Source organism: Chiloscyllium plagiosum, unplaced genomic scaffold (assembly GCF_037043375.1).
Source record: "Chiloscyllium plagiosum isolate Xiang-an unplaced genomic scaffold, Cpla_swu_hap1 HiC_scaffold_44, whole genome shotgun sequence".
Taxonomy (NCBI): Eukaryota; Metazoa; Chordata; class Chondrichthyes; order Orectolobiformes; family Hemiscylliidae; genus Chiloscyllium; species Chiloscyllium plagiosum.
Window position 1 is genome coordinate 10,138,265 of NW_028270182.1, and position 15,372 is coordinate 10,153,636.

Consider the following 15,372-nt stretch of genomic DNA (forward strand, 5'->3'; position numbering starts at 1 on the left):
TGACTCCTGACTAATGCACCTGACACTACGGGCAATTTAGCATGACCAATTCACCTAACCTGCACATCCTTGGACTGTGGGAGGAAACCGGAGCAGCAAGGCTCCACCCAGGAAGAAGTAAAAGATACCGCGGCAGCAAATATCGGAAGAAGAGGATGGACTAATCTCCTGAGTCCCAAGCCAGCATTTCTCAATCAACGGATGCCCATAACGAATGATTTTGTGATGAATTTAATCGAGGTTTAGAGGATCTTGCTATCAGTTACACTGCTTCTGACTTTACAGGAGGGACTAAACTTCAAAAATTACTTAATTGGACGCAAAGTATCCTGTCATTGTGGGAGGAGTTATTTAGATGAAGGTCATTTTCTCAGTCTCATCGCACCCCCCCCCCCTCTCCAAGAACACATGGACCTTTACAGCACCCCACCCTTTGAGCTTTCCATTGTGCTGTCGAAATAGCCTGTCCCGAACTCTACACCGAGAAGGACAAGGTCAGCAGGTGCAGACGAACAGCACTCCCATGCAAGTTCTCCTCCAAGCCCCTCACCATCGTGACTTGGAAATATATCCTTCAGTGTCACTGGGTCCCTAACCTACATGCATTGTGGCAGCTGTAATTGGCTTCTCCACAGACACTTTAAGGACACTGAGGGATGGTTAATAAATGTTGGCCTTGCCTGCGGTGCCCACATTCAGGTAAACAACAAAAGAACACAATGCTATCCCTCAATTACCTTGTATTCACCCTCAGACATCCTCTCTCTCTCTCTCTCTCTGCGCAGTTTCCTGGTTATGCTGAAGCAGTTACAAGCTGGAAGAACAGTGTAGTGATTGCAGTGAGGTTGATCTTGTAGAATATGAGTTCCCTGATTGGGACTGTTAATCTGGTCCAATCAGGGAGCCCTGGCTGACAGGTACAGGAAGGGAATAGAGGGATATGCATCCTGTAAGTGAAGACAGTTTTAATATAGAAGGGCAAAATATGGCGGCGCAGGCTTAGAAGGCTGAAGGGCCTGCTTCCGTGCTGTATTGTTCTTTGTTCTTTTTTGTGTCAGGGGTTCTGCTCACTCTAGGAGCCAGCTCTGAACTAGCTGCGTCAGTGTCATAATAAAGAGTGACTTGGTGATGGGATACCGGCCTTAATGGAGTTATTTCAAACAGGATCTCATTTTTCGCCTGGGGGCTCAATATCGAGTTCAATAATTTTAGAACCAAAACATCTCCTTCCACGTCTTTTACCGACCCTGACACCCCTGGCCCTGTCACGATGTGGTCATTTTTCTCATTTCCCCTCCTCCCCACCACATCACAGATCCAACCATCCAACTCGGCACCGCCATCTTGACCTGTCCTACATGTCCACCTTCCTTCCCACCTATCCGCTCCATCCTCCTCTATGACCTATTACCTTTACCCCCACCTCCGTCTACCTATCGCATTCTCAGTTACCTTCCAACCAGCCCCACTCCCTCCCATTTATCTCTCAGCACTCTTGGCCCACAAGGCTCATTCATGATGAAGGGCTTATGACCGAAACATCGATCCTCCTGCTCCTCGGATGCTGCCTGACCGGCTGTGCTTTTCCAGCACCACACTCTTGACTCTGATCTCCAGCATCTGCAGTTCATTTTCTCCCCATGATGCGGTCTGCTTTCAGCGCAGCCAGCCCATTTTCATCCACTTATGATCCCTGTTTTCTCCTTCCTTAGCTATTATCCATCCCTCTGTCTGCCTGACTTATACTCTCTCTCTGCACTCTGTGACCACCTATCTGAAATTTCCACCTGAAATCCCAGTAAGAAATACAAGGAGGAGGGTGGGAGGCTGCAAACCCTATTGCAGCCACAAGCCAGAACTGGAGGCTGGAGATCAATGAGAAGCTAACAGCCCCAGACTGGGCCACAGGCGCCCTCTGCTGCTCATCAGAAAACGTGCAATTTCCACCACAGCAACAATTGAATTCTCCACCACCACACCTCCAGGCAGTCTTCCAGAACACAACTGCTCAACGCATGACAAAGTACTTTTATCCCTCCACATATCCTCTTTTGCAGGTTTTGTTAAATCTGCACCTATTCTTCTCAATACAAGTGGACATGATTCGGAGATGCCGGTGTTGGACTGGGGTGTACAAAGTTAAAAATCACACAACACCAGGTTATAGTCCAACAGGTTTAATTGGAAGCTAGTGTGCTTCCAATTAAACCTGTTGGACTATAACCTGGTGTTGTGTGATTTTTAACTTAATACAAGTGGAGACAGCCTTCATGATATCACAGCCTATCATCTATCTCAATTCCACTTTCTCATGTTACTTTCGTACTTTGTGATGATACTAGTCTCCAGAAACAACCAATTATCCATTTACGTCAAGAGCACACTCACTGACTGATGGTTGTCTAGGGAAGTGAATTCCAAAGTCACACCACATTCTGAAGTGAAGGAATTCTCATCCCAGCCATACCTGGCCTGATCTTTACCCTGAATCTTTGTCCCTAGTTCAGTGCTCCAGCAGTCCCTGCACCAGCCTCCGCTCTGGGGTACGCTTTCTCACACTGGCCTCCGTGACTCCATTCCCCGCCCCAGCCTCCCCCCCCCCCCAGGGACTCCAGACTCCATTCCCTGCCCCGGCCTTCCTCCGAGGATTGCATTCCCTGCCCCCGGTCTTCCTCCTGGGACTTATTCCCCGCCCGCCCATTCCCCCCAGGACTCCATTCCCCCCTCTGACCTTCCCCCGGGGACTCCATTTTGAACATAAACTTTTCATTAGGAATCCTGATGGTTTACAATATAGGAAAATAATGTGTCCACTTTAATAGGAAGAATATCAAAGCAGCATATTATTTAGAGAGGAGAGATATTGCAGTACTCAGGTTTGCAGAGAGAGGCCTGGTCCATGAATCCCATAAGGTGAGGTTCAGCTGGTGACTGAGATGATAGATGGTAGATATCAAAATATGGGAACAGTGGGGGTTTTTAGCTACATTTTATACTATTGGTGAGACTACCTTTTGAATATTGTGTACAGTATGTAAAAGGCTGAGATGCAGAACTAATTGGACAGCTCTTTCAAAGACCTGGCTCGTATATGATGGGCTGAATGGCCTCCTTTCTATGCTGTTAGATTCTATGATTTTACTGGGAGGAAAAGTGTCCCAAGTTGGGTTGGTGTGTGAGCTGAAGGGGAACTCGGATGTGATAATGTTGAGACTCACCTGTGGTCCTTGTCCTCACCGTAGTCAAAATGTATTTTGTGACACTTAAGGAAAGTTCAAACTTAAAATTTGTTCAGGTGTGAGTCTAAATTCACTTACCGGTATTTTTATTATCTCCAAGTCCAACTTCAGTGAGGTCTTTAATCCAGGCCTGAAGTTCAGGGTCATCTTGAATTTCACTTTCTGTCTTATAGTGGTACATGGCAATTTCGGTGACTAACCTGAAATTTATATTTGAATGTGTTAAGGATCAGGAATGAAAAAGTGTTCAAAGACTTGACCTGTCAGGTTTTTAAAATTCATACTGAGGATGTGTACAAAAATGGCCCTCTACCTAGGTCCTACCGAGAAGCAAATAAAGTTTCAAAGAGCAGGTGCTGTAGTGGATGATGAATACAACTTGTCTCACAAACACATGAGTTACAGTAGACCCTTGTTTGCAAATCCATACAGAAATTAAAAAGATAAATCTGATAGTGAACAGGGTAAGGATCACAATGAGGTTGTGTACTCGTCAGAATATTGAAAATGAGAGAGTGGAGGTTAAGTCAAACGATATCTTTTTCTTAACAGGTGACATGTGAAGGTGGATTGTTCAGAAAGTAACAATGTGTCCTTTGTGAAGGTGCATAGTGTGTCTTCAGAAAATGCCATACAAGTAAGAGGAGTTTATGATGAACCAATAGCTTCAAATGTATTTACGAATAAAAAAGATCAGGGCTTTGAAGGCTATAGAAAGTTTGTGATCACTGGTTTATATTTTTAATCAAGCAAAGAGAATAATACCCTTAGAGACATAGGGGAAGCTTAGTTTCCGATGATAGTCACTGACAGAGAACTCTTTAAAGAGTGTTTGTTATTTAAGAATGGCTGGGAGTTGGATGTTGGTGGTGTTTCCCTGCTCTGTTACATCAACACAAGTTAAGATGTGGTTCAATTTTCGATGTTATAGTTGTGGCAATTGTTTGCTATTGTAGTGTTCTCTATTTCATAACAGAAAGTGATCCACCTGGATAGAAAGGACTGACTTTTCACAAAGCTGTCTCAACTCTCCACACCCTGGGCAGGCAGGATGCAGAAATCCAAACCTATTTCCAACTGACCCAATTTTGCCAATCGGGCACAGGCTACAGAGAGTTGATTCTGATTCTGATAGCTGTGATTCACAAGGTAGGGAGCCCACACTCTCACTCAAACCAGCTATTTAAACTTAGCAATGAGTTAGGGTGGCATGGTGGCTCAGTGCCTCACAGCGCCAGGGATCCCGGTTCAATTCCATCCTTGAGCCACTGTCTGTATGGAGTTTGCACATTCTCCCTATGTCTGTGTGGGTTTCTTCTGGGTGCTCTGGTTTCCTCCCACAGTCCAAAGATGTGTGAGTTAATTCGATTGGCCATGCTAGACTGGCCTGTGTCGCCCAGGGACGCGCAAGCTGGGTTGGTTAGCCATGGGAAAATGCAGAGTTACAGGCATAAGGTCAGGGGGTGTCTCTGGATGGGATGCAGTTCAGAAAGATCAGTGTGGACTTGGAGGGTTGAATGGCCTGCTTCCACAATGTAGAGATTCTATGATCATCATTGTATGAGTTCAAACAGACTCCCTTTAGGTAGTATCAAGACACTTAATCCATAATTTGGGAGTCACAAATTGACTGGATAGACATAAATGCTATTGAAGGGTGCAAAAGATCCATTTAAGCGTCAAAATCTGAAGCATTTATAATTTTGTCCCATTAAAAGCTGAAAAGATACCTGCTGGATTTTTTTTTAACAAAAACCCTCTGCTAGCCAGCTTTGTTTGGAAGGTGTAGGTTATATTTTAAAAACTCTGCATCTATTCCATGACGTTGCAGTAAAAGATCCTTATTGATACTTCCCTACAAATATTATTGCAGCATTATAGACATCAAATCGCAATGTTTTTCAGCAGGGATTCTAGGTTCACAGTTGACTAATGGTTTAAAGAGAATCTTAAAGGATTTAATATGACACATTAACAGGAATTGGTTTATATAAGAGATTAACCATTTAAGATTTAGAGGCTCTGAGCAGGTTTTATGAATATTTTCACTGTCAAGAATGGATAAATAATGCTGTACTAGGTTTCTAGATGTTTTCCGTTTTTCATCTCCCCATAGCTTCTGAGGTCTGTCCATAGTGAATACTGGTTGTTCTTAGTAAAGCCTGCAAGTCAACTGTATTCTTTGAGTGACAGAGATAAGCAGGCAAGTCACGGTCAATTGCCTTCACAACTGTAGTGATCGGAACAAGGTTGGCCAGGTGGATCGCATTGAGCGTGAGTTCCCTGATTGGGGCTGTTATCCCAGGCCAAAAAGGGAGCCCTTGCTGACAGATCAAAAACAGGAGTGTCAGGGATTCTCCTCACCCTGGGGATGGGCTCTAAGATAACTGGTCAAAGTCCGTGTACTGTACATGTGAAAGTGAAGGGTGACTTTGTGACAGGATAACGACCTCCACAGAGTTGTTTCAACAACTCATGTGAAATTGCTGAGGAAGATTACATTCACTGTGCAATGAGCACAAGCCCAACCTGCTCAATCTCTTCAATTAGGAAAACCCCTCTACATTCATGATTAATTTGGTGAACTTTCTTTGGACTGCCTCCCATATTTCCTTAGATAAGGGGACCAAAACTATTCTCAGTATTCAAAATTTTGTCTGCCTTGTATCGCTTTCGCAAGACCTCCTTATTTTCATATTCCTTTCAATTTTTACAACTACAGAGGAACCTCGATTATCCGAAGGACACGGGCGGGCAATATTTCATTTGGTTGATTGAATTCCGGATAATCGAATGCCAGATAACATAGTTTAGCCGAGCAACGGGACCTTGCGATCTTGCCAAATAATCTGATATATGGATAATTGAATGCAGGATAATCGAAGTTCCTCTGTGTACTAATTTACTTAGCTCTGCAAGTGTTTTTCTTTGTATAACCACCAAAATTCTATGTTTTCTTATATTATTCAATTTATATATTTACTCAAAATTTAGGCTGTCTCATCTTATCTTCTATGTCAAACAGCAAATTATTCCCTTTGGGGGCAATATGTCTTAGGAGTTTCAGCTGGACTCTTAACAATATCCAGGAAAATTATAACCTAGTTTAAAAAGCCAGTTGTATTTTACACTATCTAGAAGAATATCCATGTCTGGCCTTCTTCCTTTAGGTGATGGTCTTTTTGGACTCTGTAGGTCCACATTCCATGTCCAGGAATCTAGCTCCCTCTAAAGTTGAGGGAAATTAGTCAAGATTTTTTAAAAATTCATTCACGGGGTGAGGACGTCACTGACTAGGCCAGCATTTATTGCCCAGGGGGCAGTTAAGAGTTAACTACACTGCTTTGGGTCTGGAGTCACACGTAGGCCAGACCAGGTAAGGATGGCAGCTTTCTTCCCTGAAGGGCATTAGTGATCCAGATGGGTTTTTCCTACAATTGTTAATGGATTCATGGTCATCATTAGACTCTTAATTCCAGATTTTTTATTGAATTCAAATTCCACTGCCTGCCGTGGCAGGATTCAAATCCAGGTCCACCTGGACATTATCTGGGTCTCCGGATTATCAGTCCAGTGATAATACCACTTAGGCCATCGCCTCCCCTGGCTGCAATGGCTTCAGGTCAGGAGTTAGAATTGAAAAGAAAATGTACCACACGGTCAGGTCGCCTGACATTCCACATGGGAGTTGAGCATAAGAGAACTGACTTTGTTGCGTTCAGCAGAATTAGTGATCATTGAGGGGATTTGAGTGTGCCAGAGTATTGACGAGAGTATTTCCCACACTGGAAGAACCTAAGTTATTACTTACTTGTGAATCACTCTCTCTCAGAGCAGGCCATCATTCTTGTAAATAGTACCCCTTCAGTTCTGTGACTCCACAGTCCTTCAGGTTTTCTGGCAGACACAGCGACCGGTAGGTCAGCCTTTGGAAGGATTTTGAACACAGCAAATGAAAATAGTCTTCTTTGACACCAAACATCTTTAGAAAACAAGAGACAGATTAAATCCCATTTATTGGCAGCACCAGGAGTGATGAAGGATTGTTTGGATCATTTTCCTGGGAAATTGCAAGAATGAAGACAATAGCATGAGAAGATAAATGCAGAAGATATAGTGAAAGAGATGGGGCAGGCACGGTGGCACAGTGGCACAGTGGTTAGCATTGCTGCTTCACAGCGCCAGAGACCTGGGTTCAATTCCCACCTCAGGCGACTCTCTGTGTAGAGTTTGCACATTCTCCCAATGTCTGTGTGGGTTTCCTGTGGGTGCTCCGGTTTCCTCTCACAATCCAAAAATGTGCAGGTTAGGTGAATTGGCCATGCTAAATTGCCCATAGCGTTAGGTGTGGGGGAATGGGTCTGGGTGGGTTGCGCGTCGGTGTGGACTTGTGGGCCGAAGGGCCTGTTTCCACACTGTAAGTAATCTAAAAAAAACGATTTAGCATGAAACAACCTTGTACCTATATCACACACTGTAGCCACGAAGGCAAACAGAAATGGTACAAGGCACTCACGCGTAACCCAATCGCTTATCATCTGCTTCGTCACAGGGTAACTTAACCTGATTATAAAGCTGAGAAATAAAGGGGCAGAAACCTGTGATGGTGAGTCAGCCATGGCTCAGTGGGTAGCACGAGCACCTGAATCAGACAGTGATGGGTTAAATCTCACTCCAGAGGTTTGGATATAAAATTCTAGGCAGACTCTCCCAGTTCCCAGAACTGAGGGAGTGCTGGAATGTCCGACATACCAGTACAATCTTTTAGATGAAATATTAAACTCAGGTTGCACCTGCCCTGTCAGTGGCTGTCGAAGATCCCATGACCATGATTTTTGAGAAAAGCAGGTGATTTAACCTTGGTGTTCGGGATAATGCTAATAACTCAGTCATTGACATGCACCCATGCTCAAACAGGCCTGAATTCCTGGGGCTATTCTAAGTCCTATTAAAACTCTGGACGAAGCCAGAATTATATGACGATTCTGCACAGCACTTTTACGTTGAGTTAATCATTTAGCTTGTGCTTTAGGCCAATACTGCTACCTCCATTTTGAGATCCCAGTGTGATGGGATGTGTCTGTACATTCATCATCCCTGAGTCTGCTTTCTCTTTTTTCGTCAATGAAGCACTTTATCACTTGATGTAACACTCCTTTATTTACATCTGCATTTAGTGGGTTTCTCAAATACAGCTGTCTAGTGTCTAAGACTTCCCCCCTCACAAGTTCATTCTAGACTTGAGTCTCTCACTTACTGATATCAGAGTGATATCATCAGTTATATCATCACGATTTACATAAATCTTATTATACCACAGGTTACACTTAAAGTGAAACATCATTGATTAGAAAATCATCTTAGTGAGCACTAAATGAATTTGAATACATTTGAAATACAATTAAGGAGTCATAAGGGAGATTATGTAAAGCAGAACTTACTTGGCAGATAAATCCACCATCGCCTATCAGTTTCAATCTCGCATGGGTTGTTGATGTGCATCATGTACTTCACATGAGGAGCCAGAAGCTGAAACATAATATTTATAATATTGAAATATTGTGATTAATCTTTGGAATTCCCAATCTGCCAGGTGTTTGGTCACTGAGTAAACCCAAGGCTGAGATCCATAGACCTTTGGGCTCTAGGACAATCAAGGGATATGGTGATAGAGTGGGAAGGTGGAATAGAAGATCGACCATGATCTTACTGAATGGCAGGGGAGGCTAAAGGGGCTGAATGGACTACTCCTACTCATGTTTCTTATGAACTTACATACACATTACCTCGTAAAATTGGTTTACTGGGATGATGGCAATTCATAATTGTATTTGGTGCATTCAGCTGATTGAAGGCATGGATCAGCTGACAACTAATTTTTTTATTCATTTACAGGAGATGGACATCACCAACTAGAAACCATGTACTGACCATCCCTAATTGCCCCTCTAAAATGTTGTGAGCTGCCTTGTGGAACTACTACATTCCATGTATCTCCATTAACTGGAAGTGTGTCATGATTCTATGGTCAAAATGCAAATGCGGTCTTGGCTGTAGTCAGAGGCACCATCCCCTCTGACTTTTCTTTGTTTACGAGCCCTCTGGACTGCATTGTACAGCACACCCTTGTGCATACTTGGCTCTGCCCCTCTGCAGTTTTAGAGAAAGAGGGAGAGATGGTGGCACAGTATTAATCTCACTGGAGTATTAATCCTGAACAACAGGCTAACAGTCTGGGATATGGGTTCGGATTCCATCATGATATCAATTTTTTATTTTAAATTAGCCTAATGGTGACCACATAACCACAGTCTATTGTTGGATAAAACCATCTGGTTCAGCATACTCATTTAGGGAAGGAGATCTGCACAGTCTGGTCTAATCTGACTCCAGATCTACAGCAATGTGGTTGACACTGAACTGGTCTTTGGGATGGGCAAGAATGCTGAACTAGCCAGAAACACCCAAATTCTATGAATGAACGATGAAAACATCCTGAGTTGATAAGTGTTGAGTATTATTACCGCCGCCCAAGTGTCAGGCAAAGAAAGTCTCCAAATGGCAGAATATGACCCCTTGCCATTCAGTGGCATTGCTGTCACTGAATCTCCCACTGTCAACATCCTGGGACATCACCATTGACCAGAAACTCAACTGGACCCCCCACATAAACACTGGCTTCGAAAGCAGGTCAGAGAATATGAGTGTTGCACAGAGTAACTTACCTCCTGACTCCCTAAAGACTGTCTATCATCTACAAGACACAAGTCAGGAGTGTGCCTGGATGAGTGCAACCCCAACAACACACAAGAAACTCAACACTGTCTAGGATGAAGCAGCCCGCTTGATTGGCTGTACATCCACCAACCCTCAACATTCACTCCTGTTCCCACTGCCAGGGCCCAGGACAGGACGAATATATCAGAATTCAATAACCAGCATTTGGAGTTATAGCGGGGTGTTGTGTGAGTTCAGTGGGACTGCTGTGTTCAGTTTAGATTTAGAGTCACTGTGCTTGGATTGGGTTTGGATCCTGATGTTCTCCAATCAAGACTGCTGTGTTCAGGGTAATTTCATTATAATTATTTTGAATCAATCTATTCAGACAGCTGGGACAGAAACCTGCATGTTCTGGCTCAGAGGTAGGGATGTCAGCACTGTGTCACAAGAATTACATAGTGAGTCATAGAGACACAGCACAGCACAGAAACAAACCTTTCAGTTCAACTCGTCCATGCCGACCAGATATCCTGGATAAATCTAGTCCCATTTCCCAGCACTTGGCCCATATCCCTCTAAACTCTTCCTATTCATATACAGATGCCTTTTAAATATTTTACTGGTACTAGCCTCCACCACTTCCTCTGGCAGCTCAATTCATACACGCATCACCCACTGTGCGAAAAAGTTGCCCCTTAGGTCCCTTTAAAATATTTCCACTCTCCCCTTAAACCTATGCCCTCTAGTTTTGGACTCCCCCACCCCAGAGAAAAGACCCGGTCTATTTATCCTATCCATACCCCTCATGATTTTATAAACCTCAATAAGATCACCCCTCAGCTTCTGAGGCTGCAGAGAAAACAATCCCAGCCTGTTCAGCTTCTCGCTGTAGTTCAAATCCTCCAACCTTGGCTACATCCTTGTAAATCTCTTTCAAGTTTCACAACATCCTTTCTATCAGCAGGAGGCCAGAATTGCACACAGTATTCCAAAAATGGCCTAACCAATGTCCTATACAGCTGCTGGTGATTATTGAATTGTCTTTTCAAGCCAACATAGAATCTTACTTTAGGAGGCAATAGTCTAGTGGCATTATCTCTGGACTATTAATTCAGAAACTCGGCTAATGTTCTGGAGACGTGGGATTCAAGCCTGCCATGGCAGAAAGTGAATTCAATAAGGGGCAGGCATGGTGGCACAGCAGTTAGCACTGCTGCCTCACAGCGCCAGAGACCCGAGTTCAATTCCCGCCTCAGGCGACTGACTGTGTGGAGTTTGCACATCCCCCCCGTGTCTGCGTGGGTTTCCTCCGGGTGCTCCGGTTTCCTCCCACAGTCCAAAAACGTGCAGATTAGGTGAATTGGCCATGCTAAATTGCCCGTAATGTTAGGTGAAGGGGTAAATGTGGGGGAATGGGTCTGGGCGGGTTGCGCTTCGGCAGGTTGGTGTGGACTTGTTGGGCCGAAGGGCTGTTTCCACACTGTAAGTAATCTAATCTAATAAAAATAATCTGAATTAAGGGTCTAATGGTGACCACAGAGCCACTACTGATTGTCTGAAAAACCAATCTGGTTCATTAATGTCCTTTAGGGAAGGAACTCTGCTGCCCTGACCCGATCTGACCTACATATGACTCCAGGCCCACAGCAACGTGGTTGATTCGTAACTGCCCTCTGGGCAATTAGGGATGGGCAATAAATGCTGGATCAATGGTGCTGGAAGAGCACAGCAGTTCAGGCAGCATCCGAGGAGCTTCAGCAAAATCGACGTTTCGGGCAAAAGCCCTTCATCAGGATGCTGGGACCTAGTTTGAGTCACCCAAATCCCGTAAGTGAATAAAAATATGCTCTGCAGCCAGATTGCAAATGATCCCTGGTAGGATAGAGCTGGGGGCTCAAAGCTGAAACCATTTATCACCTTAGCGAAAGAAACAAGCAGAAGCCCAACCAATCAACTGGACTAACTGACTGCCAGAGAAACACATTGCAGTTGTAACCACACCAGGCATTGGAAATCAGATGGGCAGTTAAAATTGCTAACATCCCACACTCTTCCCAGAAACAGCAAATCTGCTGTTGTAACTAAACTTTGGGGCAGCTGCTGCCAAGACGTAGTGGGGAAAGTCTGTCATCGAAGGTCTTTCTATCGAAATTAAATGGGGGTCCATTCAGTAGTTGGATCCTCCCAGTGCCTCCAGCATGTGTAAATGTAATCTTGCAAAGAAATATCTTGGGTTTGTTTGCTGGATAGAGTCAAACTCCAAGGTCTGTTTGTTTCCCCAGATGCTATTGTACAGAACCAATCTGCTTCAGTGACTGTGTGTATATAGGGGCCGCACGGCGGCTCAGTGTTTAGCACTGCTGCCTCACAGCACCAGGGACCCGGGTTCAATTCCCACCTCTGTGGAGTTTGCACATTCTCCCCGTGTCTGTGTGGGTTTCCTCCCACGATCCAAAGATGTGCAGGTTAGGTGAATTAACCATGCTAAATTGCCCATAGTGTTAGGTGCGGAGGTAAATGTAAATGTAAGGGAAGGGGTCTGGGTGGGTTGCTCTTCAGATGGCCGGTGTGGACTTGTTGGGCTGAAGGGCCTGTTTACACACTGTAGGGAATCTAAGAAAAAAAAATCTCTATGTATAATTTTGAGACTAAAAAAAATACTTGAAACAGCTGATCTTTTTCATGTATTTGCTGATCAAACAAAAATTGTTGGTCAGTTTCTTCATTCTTCAAATGCAGGGCTATTAATTTTATTCATTCATGGGATGTGGGTGCCATTGGCGAGGCCAGCTTTTATTGCCCATCCCTAATTGCCTAGGGGACAGTTAGAATCAACCACATTGCTGTGGGTCTGGAGTCCATGTAGGCCAGATTGGGTGAAGATGGTAGTTTCCTTTGGAAAGGAATGAAAGGACATTAATGAACCAGATGGGTTTTTTCTTGACAATTAACAATGGTTTCTTGGTCATGATTAGACTTTTAATTCCATATACTTGTTTGGTTGAATTCAAAAGAGGAGAAAGTGAGGACTGCAGATGCTGGAGATCAAAGCTGAAAATGTTTTGCTGGAAAAGCGCAGCAGGTCAGGCAGCATCCAAGGAGCAGGAGAATCGACGTTTCGGGCTGCTTGGATGCTGCCTGACCTGCTGCGCTTTTCCAGCAACACATTTTCAGCAGTGGTTGAATTTAAACTTGACTATCTACCATGGTGGGATTCCAAGCCAGGGTCTCAGAACATTACCTGGATTTCTGGATTAATGGTCTATCAATAATACCACTAGGCCAACTGATGTATGAAAAGGGATTGGATCGGTTAGGATTAGGTTTACTGGAGTTTAGAAGAATGTGGGGAGGGATCTCATAGAAGCCTATAAAATTCTAAATAAAAACAGAAGTTGCTGGAAAAGCTCAGCAGGTCTGGCAGCATCTGTGAAAAAAAGTTAGAGTTAACATTTCAGGTCTGTTGACTCTTCCTTAGAACTGATGGAAAATGTCAGTTTATATGCAGAAGATGGGGTGGAGGTAGGGGTAATAAGTAAATGATAAGTGGAGATAGAGCCCAAAGAGAGAGAACAGTTGGACACACAAAGGGGTTGATAATGATCTGGCTGGAAAGGTGAAAAGCTGTTAATGGAGACCGTTTGTGGTTACCAATAGATAGTGTGTAATGGCAGACTACACGATAACAAGGTCTGGTGTGTGAGGTTGGAGGCTAGGACATTTCAGGCCCTAAAATTATTGAACTCAACATTGAGTCCAGAGGGCTGCAGTGTTCCCATGTGGAAAATAAGGTGTTGTTCTTGCAACTTGCGCTGAGCTTTGCTGGAGCACTGCAGCAAGCCTGAGATAGAGATGTTGACCAGGGAACAGGGTGTTGTCTTAAAGTGGCAGGTAACTGGAAGTTCAGGGTCTTTTTTGCGGGCAGAAAGTGGGTGTTCTGCAAAGTGGTCACCCAGCCTCTGATTCATTTCAGTGTACAGGAGACCACATTATGAGCAGTGAATACAGGAGACTAGATTGTCTGAAATGTAGGTAAAGTGCTGCTTCACCTGAAAGGTGTGTTTGGGAGAAGGTAATTGGGCAGGTGCTATTCTTTGGTGGTTACAGGGGGAGATACCTTGCGGCTGTGGGGGGCTGTTGGGAGTGAAGGAAGAGCTGACCAGGGTGTCCTGGAAGGAACAGTCCCTGCGGAGTGTAAAATTCTAACCGGACTAAACAGGATATAAACAGGAAAGACGTTCTCAATGACCAGGGAGTCCAGAAATGTGGTTACATCTAAAGATTCAGGGAGTGAGATGAAGAGAAATGTCTTCACCCAGAGAGTAGGGAGCCTGTGGAATTCTCTGCCATAGAAAATAGTTGAGGCCAAAACATTGAATGTTTTCAAGAAAAAAATTAGATACAATCCTTAGGGCTAAAGGGGGTCAAAGGGTACTGGGAGATAGCGGAACTGGGTACTGAATTGGATAACCAGCCCTGATCATAACGAATAGCAGTGCAGACTTGAAGGGCCAAAAGATCTAATCCTGTTCCTATTTTCTACGTTTCTAAGATGTAGACTGAAAGAGATAAGTCAGCTAAACAGTACAAGCAGTGTTCAGTCCACAGATGTGTGAGTTAAATTGTTTGGAGAATGCTGAATAGGCAGGAAATACATGACAAATAGTGAGAGACTGGGAAGTATACAGCAACAGAAAAACATAGGAGAGAATGTCCTCAGATTACTCAAAGTAGCCTGGTAGCTGGATAAGGTGGTCAACAAGATGTGCAGAATATTTTCCTTAATTAGCCATGTCCGAGAGTATAAGAGCTGGGACGTTGTATGGGAAATTTATAAAACATGGTCAAGCCACATCTGGACTGCTGCACTATAGGAAACATGTGGAGCGCACTTGATATGGTTGAAGAGGAGATTTACCAAGATGTTGTCTGGACTGGGGAATTTTAGTAATGAGGAAAAGTTTGATGGATTTGCGTTATCCTTGGAATAGAGGTGACAAAGAGCAGAACAAATGGAAGTGCGAAAAATTGAGGGATCGAGAGAGAATGGATAGCCGTTAACTGTTTTCTCTCTCCAAAGCTGCTGCCAGACCTGCTGAGTTTCCACAGCATTCCCTGTGTTTGTCTCAGATACCAGTAGTCATAGCATTTTGCTATTACTTGGCTAGGAAAGGGTAGGTGGGAACATGGGGTTAAGGCCACAATCTTAGTGAATGGCCAAGTGGGTTCAAGGGGCTGAATGGCCTATTCCCATCTCAATGTGATGTTCACATGACCTATTCCCCCATGGCTGAAGGGTCAATAAAGAGAGAGCATTAATTTAGAGCAAGAGCTTGCTGGCTTTGGGGGGATTCAAGGGGAAACATTTTGTTGCACGTTCTGGAATTCACTGCTTAAAGGCTGGTGGGAGCAG

At 44.1% G+C, this 15,372-nt stretch overlaps 1 pseudogene; it reads right to left on the minus strand.

The window, feature by feature from the left end:
* Window positions 1-7,751: 7,751 nt before the first annotated feature.
* Window positions 7,752-15,372, minus strand: part of LOC122544391 (polyunsaturated fatty acid 5-lipoxygenase-like) — a 33,891-nt pseudogene continuing 26,270 nt past the window's right edge.